The sequence below is a fragment of the Triturus cristatus genome, chromosome 5_2 (genome assembly GCF_964204655.1).
Source record: "Triturus cristatus chromosome 5_2, aTriCri1.1, whole genome shotgun sequence".
In the NCBI taxonomy this organism is placed as follows: Eukaryota; Metazoa; Chordata; class Amphibia; order Caudata; family Salamandridae; genus Triturus; species Triturus cristatus.
In genome coordinates, this window is record NC_140588.1 from 346,790,447 (window position 1) to 346,811,078 (window position 20,632).

A 20,632-nucleotide genomic window follows, 5' to 3' on the forward strand; every position below is an offset into this window, starting at 1 on the left:
AGAGGCCATTGTTATACCTCTTATGAGAAAGACTGGCTCAGACCCCGCTATCCTCACCAACTATCGGCCCATTTCTCTTCTTCCCTTCCTGGCCAAGCTTCTAGAAGCCCATGTCACTAGTTGCCTTACCGACTTCCTGGAGAAATCTGAATTTCTTGACCCCCACCAAGCTGGCTTCCGCCCGGCTCATTCCACCGAGGCGGTCATCCTTACTGTTTTGGATACTCTCCGCGGTGAGGTTGACAGGGGCTCCCCGCAGGCTTTGGTTCTACTTGATCTTTCGGCCGCTTTTTACACGGTCGACCACCATCTTCTGGTCGACCGTGTCAGGGAAGCAGGAATATCTGGCCTTGCCCTTAGTTGGATCATCTCCTTTCTGGAAAATCGCTCCCAGGCAGTTCAAACAGCTCAGTTCACTGCCCCAGTGTTCATACCTCCTGTGGTGTTCTCCAGGGCTCCTCTCTTTCCCCTCTACTATTCAACCTTTACCTCCGTCCTCCTGTCCGTTCCCTGCAGGAGCAGAAAGTTTGCATCTTCAATTACGCCGATGATTTCCAACTTATCTTTTCCATCAGTGACACTCCTGAATCGGTTTACGCATTCCAATCCACTTTGCTGTTTATCAGCACCTGGATGAACAAGAATCACTTGAAACTTAATCCGGATAAGACGGAAATCATCTTAACTGGCGGTATTGCTAAAAACCCCTGGGGACCCCACTTCTGGCCCGGAGAACTGGGTCAGCCTCCCACCCCCTCCAGCACAGCTAAAAGCCTGGGGGTGCATATCAGTCAAGACCTAACTCTGAAACCCCAGATTAGCTCTGTGGTATCCACTTGTTTTTTCCAGCTCCGGAAAATCAAGAAAATCTGCAAATACCTCACCTATGATGCTCGCATTCAAGTCATCATTGCTATGGTTATGTCACATATCGACTACGCCAATTCTTTGTACTTTGGCATTCCCCTTCATTTATCTAAAAGGCTACAGCTCATACAAAACCAGGCAGTACGTCTAATTACTCACCAACCTAGGCATCACCATATCACCCCCATTTGAAGCATCTTCACTGGTTGCCTGTTGCTCAGCGTAGCGCTTTCAAAATTGGCTGTCTCATCTTCAAGTCACTTAATGGACCCAGCCCGAAATTTGTCAACAACATGATCGCAAAATACATCCCTGCGCATCATCTGCGCTCCGCTCGCAAAAAATGTCTTTTGACTCCTACTTTCAAACTCAAACGCACTGGCGGAGCCAGGTTTTCTACCCTGGCCCCCCAGTTCTGGAATTCCCTTCCCTCTAAAATTCGTCTTACGTCCACTCTCCTCATTTTCAGATGCCTTCTAAAGACCTGGCTTTTTTGACAGGCTTTCTAACTCTTCTTTTTGGACCAGATTTCGGCTTAACCAGCGCCATGAAACCTCTCCGGTGAACGTGCGCTTTACAAATTCTTATTGACATGACATGACATGACATGGTGGTTGGGGAGTATTCTGAGCCACAAGGCATTTTTCGATACTTTGTTGCTGTCTCACCTCACTGTCACTAATGTGCCTTTCATTTGCACCAATTTCCATGCTCTCCGCTCAAAAGGTGTCTGGAACTTCCATCTCAGGTGGCGGTTCTTGATGACAACCTTGTCACCAACCTGCAGAGTAGGGATTACTGCTCTCCTGTCCCAGCTGGCCCTCTCGTTATTCAATCTCCTTCACTCCTGCGCGGCTACTCCTTCTAGGATCTTGGGTTCCAAGTAGGCCCAGCAGGCAGAATGTCACGCACGGCCCTCTTCATTATCATGTCTCTCGGGCCCACTCGGAGGTGCTGTGAGGTGTTTGTCGATAGGCATGTAGAAATTGTTACAGGCTGCACTCTGGGTTTTCATCCCGGTCTACTCTAATTCATAGTGCCTTATTTAATGTTCTCATGAAGCGCTCAACTTCCCCATTGACTTGAGTCCACAGTAGATGCACAATGGTTCAGCGCTATATAGAATATGTATATAAAGTCAGAGGTCACAATGATTTTGCAAGTGAATAAAGCATCCAAGATATGTTGTTCTTGAGGTAATTCTTCTTTATTTTCCTTTAAAATATTTTCTTTATTTTCCAAAGATCAAGAGATCCTAGCCATAGCCAACGCGTTTCGTCTCTTGGCGAGACTTCTTCAGGGCTTCACAGTACGACAAAACGTGATTTCATATATTGAGTTTACAGTTCAGGTTTCAAGAAATTTTCAGAGTTCCAAAAAGCTTCTATGTAGTGTACAGTTTCCGAAATGGCATGGTAACCCGTAGCGTTTCTGCTCCCTTCATTCCAAGTTTTGTCGTACTGTGAAGCCCTGAAGAAGTCTCGCCAAGAGACAAAACGCGTTGGCTATGGCTAGGATCTCTTGATCTTTGGAAAATAAAGAAAATATTTTAAAGGAAAATAAAGAAGAATTACCTCAAGAACAACATATCTTGGATGCTTTATTCACTTGCAAAATCATTGTGACCTCTGACTTTATATACATATTCTATATAGCGCTGGACCATTGTGCATCAAATGTTTATGTAGGACTTGTTCCTAAATAAGGAGTATAGAGGGGAGTACTCCTTGGTTTCTTGCGCTATTCTGTAGACCATAGACACGGATCATTTGTTGGGTGCGGAATCAAACAGCCTCTACCCTCTTTTTTGTGTTGCTATTGAGTCCACAGTAGGGTAATGCACTGGTGCTTGATGTTGATCTGATGGAGATACTCTGTAAATTCCTGAACCTGAAACGGACATCCATTGTCGCTCTTGATCTCCTTCAGCAATCCCAACAGTGCAAATACTTTCTCCAAGGCAAGTTTTACACACTCAAATGCTGTTGACCGAATCAGTTCTACTGCAGAAAATTTGAAATAACTGTCCATCATGACTAGCATTGTTCTGCTGTAGAGGAGGCTGCCAAAATCCATACTGATTGATCACCATGCCTCCTCGGTGATAATTGGTGCTGTAGGAGGTTCTCCTCCTGTTATGAAGCAGGACTGGCACATTTTGAATCTCTCCTCCACAAGACGATCCATGCCAGGAAACCACACCTGGCTCCATATATGCGCCTTCATCTTGGTGTCTTCTTGGTGACCTTGGTGGGCCTGTTCCACGATCCTTGCCCATAAACTGCGGGGAACTACGATTTGGTGACCTCTTAGCACGAGTCAATCTTCATTTTCACTTAGTTCATCCCAACATCTCCATAGCTTAGTTTGTGCCTCCTGTTCTTCAGGTGCCAATGTGCTGGCTCCGTCAAGGAAGTTTCACCACCAATGTCCATTTAGCACGCCTTTTACCTTTTGCCAGCACCCATCAGCCTGAATGTGTTCGGATACCATAATAAACAAAATGAGTGGACAACAAGGGACTATTCAGACTGTTGCCACTGCAGGGGAGGGTTCGCCCTTATTAACTGGCGCTGGGTCGAGACCTGATCCATTGTGCCGAACCCCAACTCTGCTCAAAGGCCCCTCGCCTGATAATTCATGTGTAACATGTAGCAAAGTTAAGGAATTCTTTTTACCCAAGCTTAATGATGAGTGTGAAAATCGACCCTCTTTTAAAAGTGCACAAAACATATCTAGGACTGCTCAAAACCTGCCCTCTCCTAGCCAGTCCGAACCAGTGATTAGCCTATCTGGGGAGAACTCAAAGTCAGGCAGTCTAAATAGTAGTTTACCTAACCTCAAGAGAAAGGGACACTATGAGTCTAATGTGGAGGTTCAATGACTGCCGCCAGAAGCATGCCCTATGTTTTAGTGCTGGCAGGGGTGCCAAACCTTATGAAAGAACGGGGGAGACTTGGTATCAATTAAGAAACAAATGTGTGGACTGGCTATCCGACCATAGGAGGTTTAAGGTTTCAGATATGAATAACATCATTATGGTAAGAAGAGTAGGTTGGGTGGGGGTGTCACCGAAGAACATCGAGGGGGACTGCATAGTGATTAATTTTTGCAGGCCGTCCATGGTTAGATCATTATTGAGGACACAGGAAGACTTCACAACCAACTCCCCACATATCTACTCACTGCCGCTGGGCTATTTTTATAAGCCGGTCCCTGGGCCCTTGATAAACGATGCCCCCCACCCATTCATGCACAACAGGTTCCTACCATTGTCTGATCTGGATAACCAGGATTGACTAACGCCACTTTGGTGACCAATGAATTTGCTCTCACATCGCATACAGATGTGCATCCCCTAGACCCAAATGGATATGTTATGTTAAATAAAGTAACTAATTATTGTAATTCAAAAGTACTAAGTTGAAATGTCGCTGGTTCAGAGTCAAACATATTTTTACCAGATTGGCTAGATATAGTACAAGAGCAGGACATTCTTATGTTTCAGGAGACCTGGGCTACGCAAGACTTATATATCGAAGGGTTTGAATGTTTTAACACTCTTGCCTTCATTCCTAAGCTTGGTCGTCCATCTGGTGGCCTCTCAATTTGGGTCAATATTGCTGCTGGAGGTAGTGTAAAAGTTCTAGATACTAAAAATGATACATTTCAAGCACTAATATATAGAAGGGGTGTATCTATATGCTTAATTAATTTCTAAAATAATGAATTTTATTCTGCACCTAATATAAATGTTGTTAATTTGCTCAGTTTTATTTCATCCCTACAACAACACAACAGATATGGTAATACTGTTGGTATCTGTATGGGGGTGATTTTAATGCCAACATTCCTAGGGATATCACCTCAACTACAGGATCAAGTACTAAGATACATCGATGTAAAAGGGGCATTGAATTACATGATCATTTGCTTAATCATAATCTGATCAATGTGATGGAAATTGCTGCGGTAACTAACAACAATGACCTCCCCAAACCGACATTTAGAGGAAGGGGTAGTGCCTCTACTATAGATTACGTTTTTATTTCCCCTATCCTTGAGGATTGTCTAATGAAAGCCAAGGTTGTCCCGACTACTCATGGCGACCACAACCCTATTATAATAGAACTGAGAATTGCTCCAAAGCTGATGTACAATACAATGAGTGTGGTGCCAGGAACCTGAAACCCTCTACAGATAACCTAATATTGGTTTGGCGAGGAGTCAACTACACAGATTTAGTTTCTAAGATGGTTAGGGACTACCCGAGTCTTATTGATTCATGCTTAACATTACATGATTTTAACCCAGAGGTAATTGGTGCCTTCTCAAAATTATGTGAGGGCATTAAATCTATACTATACCTTAGTCGAATTCTTCATGCAGAAAATACCCCCCTCCCAATTGCATGTGGTATCCGTGCAAAAACTCCATACACTTCCTCTAGGCAACCAATGCAACCCGTATCAGACTATTAACGGGGCACACATTCAAACATAGCAATCGCTTTACATAATGAAGGTCAGCATGACATTGTATCTAATCAACCTTGCCATCTCTCAAGCCAGTTATCACTCAAGGTCCCTTTGGTAGTTTAGGGCTTTAAACCCCACTTCCAGCACAGGCTCCATCATCGTTATGTTATGCTCGGCCACAAACCACACAGAAACATTTTAGGTGTTTCTCCTTCGACCATCCATTCGACTGCATTGAACTTAACTTGAAAGGGGCAGATCTAGTTGAAAACCTCCTTGCCCTTGAATTCAGAACTTGCTCCCCTGACACGTCCTCTATCCAGTTTAAACGCTTTGCATCTGCCGAATATAGTATGCTCTTATGTATTCGGCCATCCGTCCAGATAGCTAGAGGTTCTGGGTTAGAAGCCAATGATTGATTTGTAAAGGAATCTAACAATCCCTCTGGGTCCTGTGTCCTTTTACCCTTTTACATAAATAGTTGTCCAGCTGTTATGAATCCCCTGTTGGTACCTCACCCAATGGATGATCGATCTGTATTAGAACTAGGTACACACTACACCTCTACCAGTAGCAGTAGGCCGTCAGATGTAGAGCAATCCACAAGCGATAGTCCCCAGGTACTATTTCAGGTTTCGCTCGCCCTTTGTCAATGTCCGATTAACCTAAATGACGTCCAGTCCCCCATCCCAGCCTACCGTCGCCAACTTAGGGTGATCTCTTGGAACGTGGCTGGGTTAAATAGTAAAATAGCTCTTCCCACTGGCACAACTTAGTTGAGAGTTATAACATCTGTATCTTTCAGGAGACATGGAGCATGGTCCCCCTGTTTAAGTCAGGATTTACATGCTTTTGTTCCCCCGCGACGACGATAGGAAGAGGGCGCCCGTCTAGGGGTCTGAGTATTTGGGTGAGCATTGCATTGGGCTGCCAGATTACACTCCATCCAAGCGCTAGCCCAGATATCTTGGGACTAGGTATCAGGGGACCTAGGAGGGGGGCACAAATTAACTTGTTTAACGTTTATGCAATAGGGACTAAGGGCGGTAGGACCTCGCCAACTATCATCATGTTGGAGGAAAGTCTAGTCAGATGCGCACCCCACTGTAGAGTGATAGTTGCCGGTTATCTAAATAGCACCTTTGAGCCCCTCGATAAAAAAGATCTGTTGGGCACTGAGGCGCTTGACGATAAATGGGCCATTCCTACTTTACTTCTGGCACCAGTAAAAAATGGACACAGACAGCACTTCATTTTAATGCTCTAAATGTGGAGTTTGGCCTAAGGGCTGTAAATGGCAGAACCCCTTGAGACAGGCAGGGCACCAATACATATAATAGAGTGAGCTGCCCTTCTCTCATCGATTACATCCTTTTAGATGTAAGATTGTGGGGAGACCTAGTGTGAATAACACAACAGACAGTGATCACAACCCCCCTCTGTCTAACTATGAACCCCTTGTGGGAAGCTCCTTATTACTCCAAGACTCTTTTAGCCCCAACACTAATCAGGGTTGTAATCCCCACAAACAATAAGAGAGCTCTAAAATGGCAGAATGTGGTAGTGCAAGATGAAAAGATCTTAACCATACGACATGACCTGGTAGTGGGTACACGAGAACTTGAGGCCGTGGTTGCCAGCGAAAGAGATCTGGCTGATGCAACCGTGGTCCATTCCTGTACCTTTGATCGAATCAATGCCCATTTTGTAGTTCCTGGTTTAAAACGCAAGCCCAATAAGCAGCCAAAAGAGGTCTATTCATGGTACACTAAGGACTGCCGACGTGAGTGATCTATTCTGGCAGCAGCAATTAAAGATAAAAATTGCCCCTTGGTACAATTTGCCAGGCAACGCTACAAGGCCACCCTATGTGCGGCCAAGAAAGCATGGGACTACTCTCGCTGGCAGCAATTGAGGGAAGCGAGTGCGGCAAAGGAGGCTAATCTATTTTAGTCTCGTTTCACTTGGGGTAGTAAATCAGGCACGTCCTCGCCACCTAGCTATATCTCCGCCCAAGTATGGCACGATCATTTTTGGAAGCTCTACTCAGTTGAGGAGGGCTTGCACTTGAAAAGATGATAGAGTCTCTAGGATATCATACAGACAATGATATCTTTACCCTAGGTGAAAATGAGACCGCGATGGATAGAATAGTCCCGTCCAAAGCAGCAGGCCTAGATGGCATACCAGATGATTTGTTTTTATCTGATATTCCTAATAGGGCCCGATACATCCTTCTTTTGGCAAATGCAATAGCATAAGGTGCCCCGGTCCCTGAGTCTTGGAAAGGAGCAGAGGTGGTTCCAATTTATAAAAATGGAGCAAAGGATGACCCCTCTAATTATAGTCCCATAAGCCTGATCGATGCCCTCCAGAAGGTATTTAGTAGAGTCTTGCTGCAGAGGATTCTGCCATGGGCAGACGATCATGCCATCTTATCACAGTTTCAGGCCGGCTTCAAGTCCAGGATGGGGACTATTGACCAGGTCTTTCGGCTGCAGAACATCTACTGGAAAGAGGTGGGGATAAGCAAAGGCAATCTTTACTTAGCGTTTATTGACTAAGGACTGCCTTTGACCGAGTTCCAAGGAGACAACTATGGTCAGTGCTCAAAGACCTGGAGATTCCTTTGTATGTTCTTGACCTTATAATTAGGCTGCACGAAGATACTTATGCGCAGGTCAGGTGGGGAAAAGGGCCAGTTGACCACCCGTGTCCCTCTAAACAGGGGAGTCCGACAGGGCCGCATATTGGCCCCTACCCTATTCTCACTTTATGTGAATGGAGTGGTACATTTTTTGTTAGAAGAACCAGCAGATGCACCGAGTCTGGGAGGGTTAAGGTACTGACCCTTTTGTTCGCAGATGACACCTTGTTGGTGTCCAAGACCCCAATGGGGTTACAACATCTTTTGAACAGGTTTTACCTTTTCTGCGAAGCAGGAGGGCTGGTGATCAATACAACAGAAACGAAATTCATGGCCTTTAACCCCCCAAAATCTTTTCGAGCCAGTCTTCTGTCTGACGGGAAACCTCTAGAAAGAGTGAGCACTTTTGATTATTTTGGTATCCGTCTCGCAGACAATATGTCTTGGAAAAACCATCTTGCAAAAATGCTAATGAACCGCAAAAGGGTAATGGGATCTCTTGGGAAGGAAGGAACACCAACTTTTGCACAGCAGACCAGTTGCGCCAGCCCTCCAGGTCTACGAAGCAAAAGCTGTGAGCGCAACTTTGTATGGGGCCGAGCTGTGGGGATTCGAGAAGTCAAACGACCTCTGCAGATCAGAACACAAATTCCTTAGGGAACTAGTGATGCGGCCAAAGTATGTTCCCCTTACTCCTTTATGCTCGATATGGACAGACGTTCCATAGAACATGTAGCAAGGCTGCGACCCTTGCTCTTTTGGGCCCGTGTCAGGAGAACTGAAGAGCTTCTGCCTTATGCAGAAGCCCTTTCAGAGGTTACTAGTCTGGACACAAGTAGTAAAGTGGGTGGATTGCTAATGCCAGGAAATTGATGACAGCCATAGGGCTTAGAGCTCACTGGGACAAACAGGATCCACCGAGGAAAGAAGTGCTGAAGGGTTCGTACTGGAATTGGGTGGACCACCAAGAATTCAGCAACCCAAACTTGGGGAGATTACCGCAGAATTCTTTCTCCATAAGCAGGAAAGACATTTGGAGCCCTTCCTGCATATAATTCAGGTCCCGCAGGATAGGCTCTTATATACCCATTTCAGGTTTGGCACACTTCCTGTTAATGAAACTATAGCTAAATGGCAGACATGCAACCCAGCCCCTAAGGATTGTCCGTGTTGCAAGACCCCTAGGGAAAGTGTTGCCCATGTCATGTTTGTTTGTCAGGCATATTCCACACCTAGGGCAAAGTGGCTAAAACCGGTATGCCGGCAATGAGGCACTTGGGAGCATCACGTTGCCTTGTGTATTTTTAGATCGGACCCAAGGCCACTTTTCGTCTGCAGCGTGGCTACGTTTTTAAGCCACGCATGGATAATTAGAAGGAAAGTCATGACAGGAATGCAGCAGCCCATAGCTGTATGAAGCTTACGTGCAGCTGACGCTGGGCTCCCATGATAATACACTAAGGCTCTTTATATTTTGCATGCATCCTTTTCTGTTCTTATTTTATTGTCAATGCTTCCCGGCTGGGTGCTCGCAAGTTAGGTCTAGCTGAAATTCTATCACAAAATGGAGGTTATATTGCTATGTTTTATTTTTTTAAATGTTAATCATGTATATTTAATTATTATCAGCACTATTGTTAGTGTTGTCCGTGATCCGCTGACAGCACGATAGATGCAGGCTCAAGCAAGCAATATATTAGTGTGGCCCAGTTGTATGCATTTGTGCAGCACGTTTAGGATGCTGGAACTATTCTACATTGTTCCACTTATCAAAATTAGCGCTTTTTCTCCTTTATCACTTTTTACGACATGAGCGGTTGTATTAATTAGTATTAATGTCTACGCAATTGCAACATTTTGTGGTGGGACATTAAACGCATCAAAAAGGTTTTTTTTGGATGGCCATGCTACTTTTATTCATCTTACTTGTCATCTTGATTGTCTTTTTACCTGGAAACATTGTTTTATCAATGTATTTAGAAATGTTTTAGTAGATTTCTTCTTTTTTACCATATACTCGAACTTGAAGATTTGTGTTCTATGCATTTGCTCGTTTTGGGGTTGATTGTGGCACATCTACTGTTCTTTTCTCCCAATGTTGTACTGTATGCACTGCACTTTTATGGTCGTAAATGACCGAAATAAAGTTTGAAATGAAATGAATGAGCACTGGGACGCACTAGCACAGGCCACCATGCTAAATAATGGCAATGCTTTCTGGGTTGCGGTTAAAGATATTACATCTCTTGGCCAAACATTGTCTTTGATAAGCTGCAATATAACGAGTGAGGCATGGGTAGCCCATTTTTCTATGATCTATTCAGTACCAACACAGAATGAGGCATCTACAGAGTATCAGGCCTCCCCAGGAATTTCAATATCCTTACAGGAAGTTGAAGATACTATTAATCAAAGTATTGGAAATAAAGCCCCAGGACCTGATGGGTTGCCCATTGATTTGATCAAGTTTAAACCTGAGTTCTGGGCGCCGCTTCTATTGAATGGTTTTAATAATTTAACTAATGCCCCACTCCCAAGTACTTTGTTAACAAGTACTATTGTACCAATCTTTACTGTTATAGGCCAATCTCCCTGATTGACAATACTATGAAAATCTTAGGGAGGATCTTGTATAACAAGATAAAAACATGGGCCGAGGAGGATTGTATTCTACAACCGTGCCAATTGGGATTTAGAAGTAAAGTGGCCACTATCAAACAATGCCTTAACCCGTTGTGTGCTCATGATGAGCCCAGCTCGTCATGAGGCACAGTGGAGCTGTGCTCATGACGAGCTGGGCTCGTCATAACGGTCGCGCTCCACCCACACGCGATTGATTCCCCGCCAATCAGTGGGCGGAGTCGTGACGAGCTCAGCTCGTCATGAGCACAGCTCCACTGTGCCTCATGACGAGCTGGGCTCGTCACGAGCACAGCGCTGCTGCCACTGGCCCCCCCCACGCCGCGGGGGAATTACACCCGCGGCGAAGGGGTTAATCTCAATTTCATTGCTGGGTAGGGTAATATAGCCCATCAATCCCCTGTATATTTGGCCTTTATGGATCTCACCTCAGCCTTTGATTTTTTTAACCGGTCTCGTTTATGGTCTACCCTTTTAGAATTTGGTTTAGATGAGGTTTTAGTTCACTTTTTCGCCTACCTGCATAAGGACCTGAGAGCTCGTGTGAGGATCAATAAGTGTGGGGAGGTTTCCAATGACAACAGAGTCGACAGAGGGGTAAGGCAGGGGTGTGTCCTGGCCCCATTGCTTTTAATTCTAAATATTAATGATTTACATAAATCTTTGATTGTACTCACTAATGATGTCCCCAGAATTAATGGTGAGCCATTCCCCACCCTGCTCTATGCCGACTACGTGGTCCTAATGGGTCGAACACCTAATGCCTTACGTATTTTAGTGCAGAGTTTTGTGGATTTTATGGGTAGTTTAGATTTGTGTACTAATTAATCATGTCTTGTGGGCCGAAAAAGTATCTTTTAAACACTGTCACTGGAGATAATCAAAAACTACAATGCACCAGCACTTTTTCCTATTTGGGGGTAGTTTTCTCTGCCAATAGTTCTTGGGTTGACCATGTGGCATATAGCAGAAATACGTTTTCCAAAGTTATTAATTCAATTCTTGGTTTACCACAGCCTAAAAGGACAGGGATAATGTTAGCGCTTCTGAAAATTTACAAAACACAGTGCACTCCAACAGCGACATATGGCGCGGAGGTATGGGGCTACATAAAGAGTAACAGTATCTAGCTCGAAGAAAATAGATTCTGTCAAAAAATTCTGGGCGCACCGATCTCCACCTCACAATATATTTTCATGCCAAATTAAAATTGCACCATGTTGAAGATTACATAAAGGCTCGCCCTGCCTTTTTTTGGCTCGCTATCTGGAAAAATCCTGCAGCGTCCTCACTAGAGAGATAATAAGAGACTGTCTCAAGTGTGACAAGGGAAAAGAAATACCATGGCTTGCTGCAGTGAGGGAGATCTTGAGTAGCATCAATCACGCACTGATTTTTACAAATCCCACCAAAACTGATAGTATGAACAAAAAAGTCCTCTGGGGGGCTCTTTATGATCATTACAGAACTACAAAATACGAAAGGGAGGCTCAGAAACCGTCTGTAGCAAGTTATATGCCCATTGCGGATGTATCAAATATACCAATTAGATATCTTTTAAATTCAATAGGTCGATGGGAGAGAGGACTCCTCTTCCGTTTAAGAGCTTGCACAGTTACATTTTTACTGTGTTTCCCTTTGGGGTACACTGCTAATTTAGACCAATTACCATGCCCATGTGATGATATGAGTGGGCAAACAATACACCACTTCCTATTTTTTTTGTAAGTTCTACAAAGAATGCACAAACAATTTCTGATTCCATTTAAAAACAAATCTCACTGATTCATTTAGATGCAGCCTACATGGAAATTTGCAAGTTGGAAGATGATGAATTAACTGTTTGTGTAGGCACTTTTCTAAAAACTGCAGTACGCGCCCAAAACACAATGTGCACTTTATGGAGCTTGTTTTCTTGAACTAATCTGATATATTGTGGTCATGTTTTATATGAACTTAGTGGATATTGTTTATGGATTCGTTTTTAATCAGCTCACAATACCTCAAATGATTTATAGGGTTTTTTATTTTTAACTATTTTTACTTGTCTTAACATGTTTTGTTATGTACGATTTTACCTTATTGTCATCATGACTTATGGATCTGTGTACTCCTTCATGTTATTATGCGACTTTTGCTTTTATGGATATACCAATATCTGAATAAAGAGTTTTTTAATTGAATTGAATATATAATGGAGATGTAAAGGGGCTGGGCTATTGTGTTGCTGGAATGTCACCATACATTTCTGCATGCAGTACTTTGCAAAGATAAACAAGTTGCTTTTAAAGACAGAGAAGGGTTGTTCTGTCTGATAGATGCTGAATGCCAGACAAGTTGCTCACTCAATCAAGCCAGTAGATGATTGAAGCGCTGCAAAAGTTACCCACCAATCCATATAAACTAGGGGGCATATTTCTCATACTTTCCCACAGCGTAACGCAGCAAGCGACCTTGCTGAGCTGTGTGAAATGGTAGAAACGTGCTGATTTACAATCTTATAGTTATAAAGTGCACGCATCATCCCCAAGGGGACATCTCAGTGCTAGAACCAACCAAAGAAGCTCTGCAGATAAACACCCTTTAGAGAGGATATAGCCTCGTTTTCAACTGTTTATGAAACACAACAAGATCCTCCATGAGGTGTATGCCTCATGGTGGGAATTCCATTGAAGTGCGGCTAAATGGCCAAAAGAGCAGCCACCCATCCTGGCTTTCCAAATCCAGATACTACTAATCGGGGCTTGCTGAGAAGAACGCAGCACTCTGATAGGCTTGTAGAAGCTCACCTTGCCTTGTAAAAAAGCAGGTCCTAGCTCGTGGAGTACCTTTTGCACATAGCAAAGTATTTTAAACCTGGCTCTTTTCCGTACTGAGACCCAGTGCAAATGATTGAGGCAGGGGCATGCTGTGCTCCTTCTAGGGCTGTTGCAGATTAGTCTTGCAGCTTCATTCTCAATAAGCTGCAAGCGACTGAAAAGATAGTCACCATCCCTAGATATAAGGTGTTGCCATAATCAGGTCTGCTCAGAATGAGCGCCTGAATGAGCGCCTGAGTGACTATCCTACGGCAAGCTAGAGGAATAAATCTGAATAGTTTCCTCAGTATGTGCAAGAGACCAAAGCACCTTCCACACACTGAGTTTACCTGGTCCTGCATAGAAAGGGAGTCATCTAATATGACTCTCAAATTCTTGGCAGCTCTCGTAGGCAAAGAAGCCGCCCCAAGGGAGGTAGGAAACTAGGAGTCATTCCAGGCTCTGTCCACCCCAACAAACCTCCATTGTGGGAAACATCCTTCACCCCGCAGTTTTTATAATGACCAGCCTTTACAACAAAGTCAGCACCCCGCATGTGATGTTACCACGCGTTACGTTGCCACGTTACAACGACTTGCTGTAGGGGGCGCATTGTTGGACTGGTGTTGGATTTATAAGTCCAATGCCTTCCCTACTGTTGCGTAGACAGGAGTTGGAATAATAATTTATACTATTCCAAAGTCCAGCGCTCCATGAAGCAAGTTGTTGTAACGACTTGCATGCTAAAGTAACGCGTGGTAACATCGCACCCGGGGTAAGCTGGGTAAATACCTGCGGGGATCCGTCATACAACCCTCCAGTGTGGAGGCATAGCATTTAGAAGCATTCCCAGAACTACCACTAATGGTAAATCTGGGAATGCAACAAAAACCGTGGGTGGATACATGGGGACACCCACGCTCCACTAATGGCATGCCTCCCTGGGGTTGAGTAACACTAGGCAGCTATTCGCGCTGCCTTGCGTTACTCCAGATTTATCAAGCCATGCAGCGTCATGCAGGGTGGCCTTGCATGGCTAGATAAATCCTACTTTGGTGTTGCGTTGCCCTTGCGCCCCCTTGGGTGGCACAAGGGCAATGCAACACTATGATAAAAATTGGCCTCAGGATCAATGCACTAAGGGAGTGGTTCTTAGCCTGTGGTCAGAGAACCCTGGGGGTCTGCAAAGCCTACTCAGGGGGTCCATGACTGCTTAAAATATTAAATAGTCTTAATATGTTAATAAAGTGTATATAAATGAAGGGGCAAAATGTACAGCTGAAAAATTTAAAATGTTCTGTAAATGTGAGCGAATTTGAAATTGGAAGCTAAAAGTTAAGGCCCATATTGATCATTTCTCCACACAGCGCAGCACAGCAAGCCACCTTGCTGCGCTGCACTACATAAAAGGGAAAGGTCAGGAATGCTCCATATTTAACATTATACAGCGCATTCTTGTCCTTTCCTAGCACTGGTGCACTTTTGCCTGCCTAGCGCCAACCCGGGCACCCTTGCGTCATGGTGCACAGGTACTTGCATTGTAGACAGGATTGTCTTTTTGCAGGAAGGGGCACTTCCTCTACAAAAACAATCCACAGAGAGGCATTTTCCTCTTTCTATGTGTGCTTCAGAATGCAGCACACATAGAAAGAGGAAAAAACAAGAAGAATTAAAGATATTTCTCCTTGTTATGCCTCACCTTGGGAGGCCTAGCATTTTGACGCATTCCCAGGTCCACCATGAATGGTAAATCTTGGATTGTGCCAAAATCCATGGGTGAAAGCATCGGAACACCCACGCTCCACCCATGGAATGCCTTCCTTGGGCAGAGTAATGCAAGGCAGCGATGCGAGCTGCCTTGCGGCAGTCCAGATTTATCAAGCCATGTAGGGCCTCGCAAGGTGGTCTTGAGTAGCTTGATTATTCCCACATAGGTTTTGAGTCACTCTTGCGCACCCTTGCGTGGTGCAAGGGTGATGCAAAACCTTGCTAAATCTGGCCCTAAGGCAGTATCCTCAGATTGATTCGTGGGAGCAGTGCATCAAAGTGAATATAGTATGGACAATGAGTGGCCTCAATTAAGTTTACAAAAGCTCAAACCCTCTTATTCAAATTTTTGATTTTTTTGACATTTCTTTCTGAATTAAATAAAATATTTCAGCATTTGTGTATTTCCATGATTAATACTTTTTTCTGTATTTATTATGTGCTGCTTTGTTGTTTAAATCATCAAAAGGCTTAGGCTAGGGTTTTCAGCTTCCAGCAATGACTCAAAGGTAGTCCCTAGGTTGTAGTAATGATTAAGTGTGGGTCCACAGACGTCGAAAGGGAAGTGAGTTAAAAACACAACCTGCCATGTTCCATGTTTATTTTGCCTGGTTGAATTTGATTCTGAGGCTTACTCAACAACTCCATCACTGCTATAGCGCCTATCTACTAGATTCCTGCAAGTGATGCACCTTTGGTGCACTAATGCTATAGGATAGTCTGAAAATGCAGTAACTGGACCACCTAGATGTTCTTTCAACCAGTATTTAGTAAGTGGCAGCAGTCATAACAAGTAGAAGTATTATCATAACAAGTGGCAGCAAGACAATCCAAACACAAATATGTATATAATTTGGGAGTGCTAGGCACTTCTCTCATCTGCAGATATAGCCCTAAAATCCACACTGTATTTATTTTTAAACATACCTATTGTGAAATATTGTTTAAGGAAATCAACAATGATTAAAATTAAAACCACTTGCAAGCTCCATGATTCACACTGCAGAAATAAAGGCATTTTATTTGGGTGGAGAGTTTTTCAAACACATTGTAGGGTTTAGCTGCTTTTGGTAGTCTCTGCTATCTTTTGGACAATGTTTGGCTTGTGATCTCACTTGTAAAGTGAGTGTTAAGTGAGATGGGTTCTGCTGGATTCTAATTCTCTCTCTGCATTCATGCAACTGCCTCATGTCATCATGGAAGTGGTGAAATGGTATGCTAGGCTTTATAGGAGACAATGGAAGCAGGGAGAGTCAGTTGGAACAAACCACCACTGTGTCTGCATCTTGTTGCCAGTCTGAGTGTTGCGTGTGTTATTGGAGAAATAACATTTGAAAAGAACATTTTACCATGCATTTCAAGACATAACAGGTTTATGACAGGAATCGAAAAAGTGAGGTATGATAGTACACGATTATTGCATTTGGTGTGGGTGTGGAGTGGATAGTGTTGGGTGAGATAAGAAGCAGTCAGTGACCCTAAAAATTATTCTTTGATGATTTTATTGTGCGTTTCCGAGAAGATTTAACATCAGCCTATGGCTATTGATTGAGGTTGAGACTTTGCTAACAAATTCATTTATTAATAAGTGAATCGTTGTGGTCCTATATAGGAGAAAATAGATATTTCTTTAGGATGTCTCAGGAAGGAGCAAGATATGACTTTGAATGAAGTAAGAGACGTAAGGTTGAAAGGGTGTGGAAAACCATTATTATATGTCTAGTCTATCATCTTCTTGTGTGTGAGATGAAGTCCAGCTGTTGTAAAAAAACTGCAAATACTAACACTGTGTTATGGGTGTGCTATTAAGAAATTTACGGTGGAGTTACATAAATTTGAATGTAATGTTATTGAACCTATCAACAGGATCGCAGTGGTTGACAACATGCTCTTCATTTGGAAAGAAGATATTGGGATTTGCATGTGCATTTTCCATAGTGGTTTCCATGGATGATCTCGGCTGGCAGACAACTATTACTTAATACTGCAAAGATGTTGGTGACCTTAGATAAGGCATAGTCTTTACCACCCTTGACTTAGCCCTTGCTCCTCATTGGGTAAAGCTCTCCAATGACCACCTGATTTTAGGCACATGAGATGATTATACTACTTTGGACTGACATCAGCATCGGCCAAGTTTGGACCATTGACAATTTACTTGTAGACTAAATACAATGATGGTGAGTGCCGTACTTCTATGTTCATTTCTGCTTTGGGCCAAAATAGAACTGGAAATGATAAGTCTGAACAAGAAGTGCATGATCTGTTGGAGTGTGGCACAGCCAAGAAAAATTAATGTGCCATAATCAATAGAATGTGTTACATGTTTATGTTATAGAATATTTACAGACTTTGAAACCCCAAATGGTTTTGGGTGAGGATATCATAAAGGCAAATCACTTCAAGTCTGCACACATTATACCATACGTCTCAGATATCTAGTCATCCAAACACCTGTTAGTAATAGAACATTTCATGGCACCAGATCATCAACTCCCATGTGTTTCAAGCTATCTGAAGGTAGATGCCACCATACATATTCTGAGTGCAGTACTGACTCGAGTGAAAAAAAGAACAGTGGAAGGCACATGCATGTTCTTGGGCTTTTGTTTATTTTCTGACATTTGTACTGAAGTTAACATCGAGAGACACACTCATTAAAATATCTCGCTATATTTACTCACCACCAAAGTTTCTGGTTTGACAACACCATGTATTGCCCTTTTCAAACTGAATACAAAAATGCAAGTTCTATGTTTGATAAATCTGAAGGCTATATAATGCTGTCACTAGTAACTTAGGGCTTGATTTAGATTTTGGCAGATGGATTAATACCCATTAGGGTTTTGAAGTACTTTACTCTGTCGCTCTGAAGGACATTGTGCCTCCCTAGTTTTAAAATGTCTGCTAGTCTCAGGTTCCTGTCAATGTAAGAAATGTTTGACAAATGATACTGTCAGCCAGCACAGCTCACATGGTAGTGGTAGATGCACACCAAAAGCATAAACTGCAGTTGAGTAATTTAAGTTGAAATTCTGTGCGGGACCAGGGTATCGCTGACTGATCACCAGTGTAATGGAAATTAACTGAAGATGCATTATACCACTGGGCAACGTCCCCCGGTTGCAGAGCCAAACTCCCAAAGGCGATTCATCCGATGTTATTCGACAGATAAACAATAGGTTAAGGTCAAATAGTGTTTATTCTACACCATAGTTGCAAAGGAATTCAATTTTTTTCAAAGAATAGTGTTATCATAGAAATGGATGGGTCAAGTTGGTCAAACCCGATGGGTCAAGTTGTACAAACCGAATGCATTTCGGGTGGACCCTTCGTCAGGGGAAATTATATCGCCATATAAGTTCTCTGGTTGCACTCCAGATTCTTATACAATGAAACAACAGTACTATCTTGATTCTAAATTAACCATAATGGTAAAGATTAATTTTTACATTGCAGACTATTGTAGACCTGAAATACTTTTATATATGCTCAATATTTATTGAAACTGGATACAGAACAATGTTAGAAGCCATGTCTCAATTTTTCAATTCACCATCAAATAGTTTTTAAGTCATTTTATCTACTTTCTAAGTTAAGTAGGAAAATGCCTATGAAGTGAAAATATGCCTATTAAGATAGGTAAATGACTCCACTTTATAGTTATTTATGTACCTATTTTATCTTGAATTATAATTCATCACTTTTGCTTTTACTGTGAATGATTTTTAGCTGTACAAAAAGTTTACTATTACATACCATGGCAGATCATGGAGTCTAACCTTGTGTTGTAGAATTAGATGTGCCAAGGTTTCTGCTTTAGGTATCTTTTTACATTGGTGGTAATACGTGACTTTGGTGGCAGTACCTAGTAATAGGGTGTTGAAGTCTCAGTGGATTGCATTTATTTTGGGTGAATTGACCATACCATAAACTCATGATAAATTGTTGGCCAACAGGGATAGTATGGTGCTGACAGAAGCCAGAGAATTGTCTTTAGGTCGTTGGTTTGTTCATAAACTGCATACCGTTTTACTTATTTTTAACTTCTTATTCTTTAGTGGACAGCAACACCAGTGTTCCAATGTAATGCAATGTTTTCAGTTTACGTGGATGTCCAGTGAGTCTTGAACTGTGGTAACTCAGCAAGGTTTGTTGACGAATTTCTAGTGTAAGCAAAAACAGCTGATTATGAAGTATAATGTGACCAACAGTTGCCCTGCTAAACATACTGGTAAACCATTCAGAACATGCCATTGAGCTTCTTAGTAGGTCTATGGTCCGATACTCTGGATCACAACTCACAAGATGACATAGAACATCTTTTGCTTTTTCATTACTTTAATGTTACATGACCACAAAATCCGACAAGACAAAAACGTAATGAGTCGTAGCGGCTTATGTTGAACATTATGAGCAGCTACTATGGGGACCTCATGTTTAGTGTCTAATAGGTATTGCCCCCATTCTTGATTTGTGGGACTCATACACAAAGGTTTCTCTTCTGCAATAGCATAGTTACATTTTGCTAGAGAAGAATAACGTGAATTGTGCGCTGTAGGATGCAACACTCAAGTAATTTCAGCAGCGGTGGCTCCTTCGCTACGGCAGAGGATCGTCGACCCCTTGTCAGCTGCGTAAAATTAGCAGGAAAGGAAAAATAAAACGATATTGAACATGTTTTTTATCATTTTATTGTTCCTTACCTGCCAAGTCTTTGGGGGCAGGGTCATGGGGATGACAGGCTGCAGGAGGAGTGGTAAGTGCACTGTGATCAGTGCGCATGAAGGTTTGGCAGGCAATCTCAGATTGGGCCAACCGTCATGTGCAATGAAGCTATCTCCAACCCGAGCTGTGTTGCCAGGTTGGAGACAGCAGGCACAGGCTCCCAGTCTGTCTGGGAGTGCAAATTCAGAGCGCTCAGGCCTATCCTGACCCTGCTTCCAGCAGAATGAGAGCAGCATCAGAATTGGCCACAGTGGAGTCTGGGAGCCTGTGCCTGCAGAGGAGAGGAGCAGAAGAGCGCGACGCGGCCGGCTCCAGGTAAGTTATTTATTTATTTAGTCATTTGACGTACGTTGTCCTTCACCCTCCCCCCCACAGCCCCCACTGCCCGCCACTCTTCGACAACACCAGCCGCTATTGAATTTCAGTATCTTTGGGCCAGTACTACCCTAAGGCTTTGCAGAACATGTTTGGCTCTACCACAGAAGGTCAAACACATAATGAATTATGAAGGTCAGGATCCACTTAGGAGTGTTTTAGTGCGCTGAAGGACATATCAGGTTTACATATCAACAAGAATGATCTCCCTTAAGAGTTTGATATGTCAGATGACTCTAGGATGATCCACAAATAGAAGGTGCCAAATTCCATGTATCTCGTTGCCTTTTCGGGCCTTTCCAAGTTGAAAAATTGTTTTAATGGCTCATTAT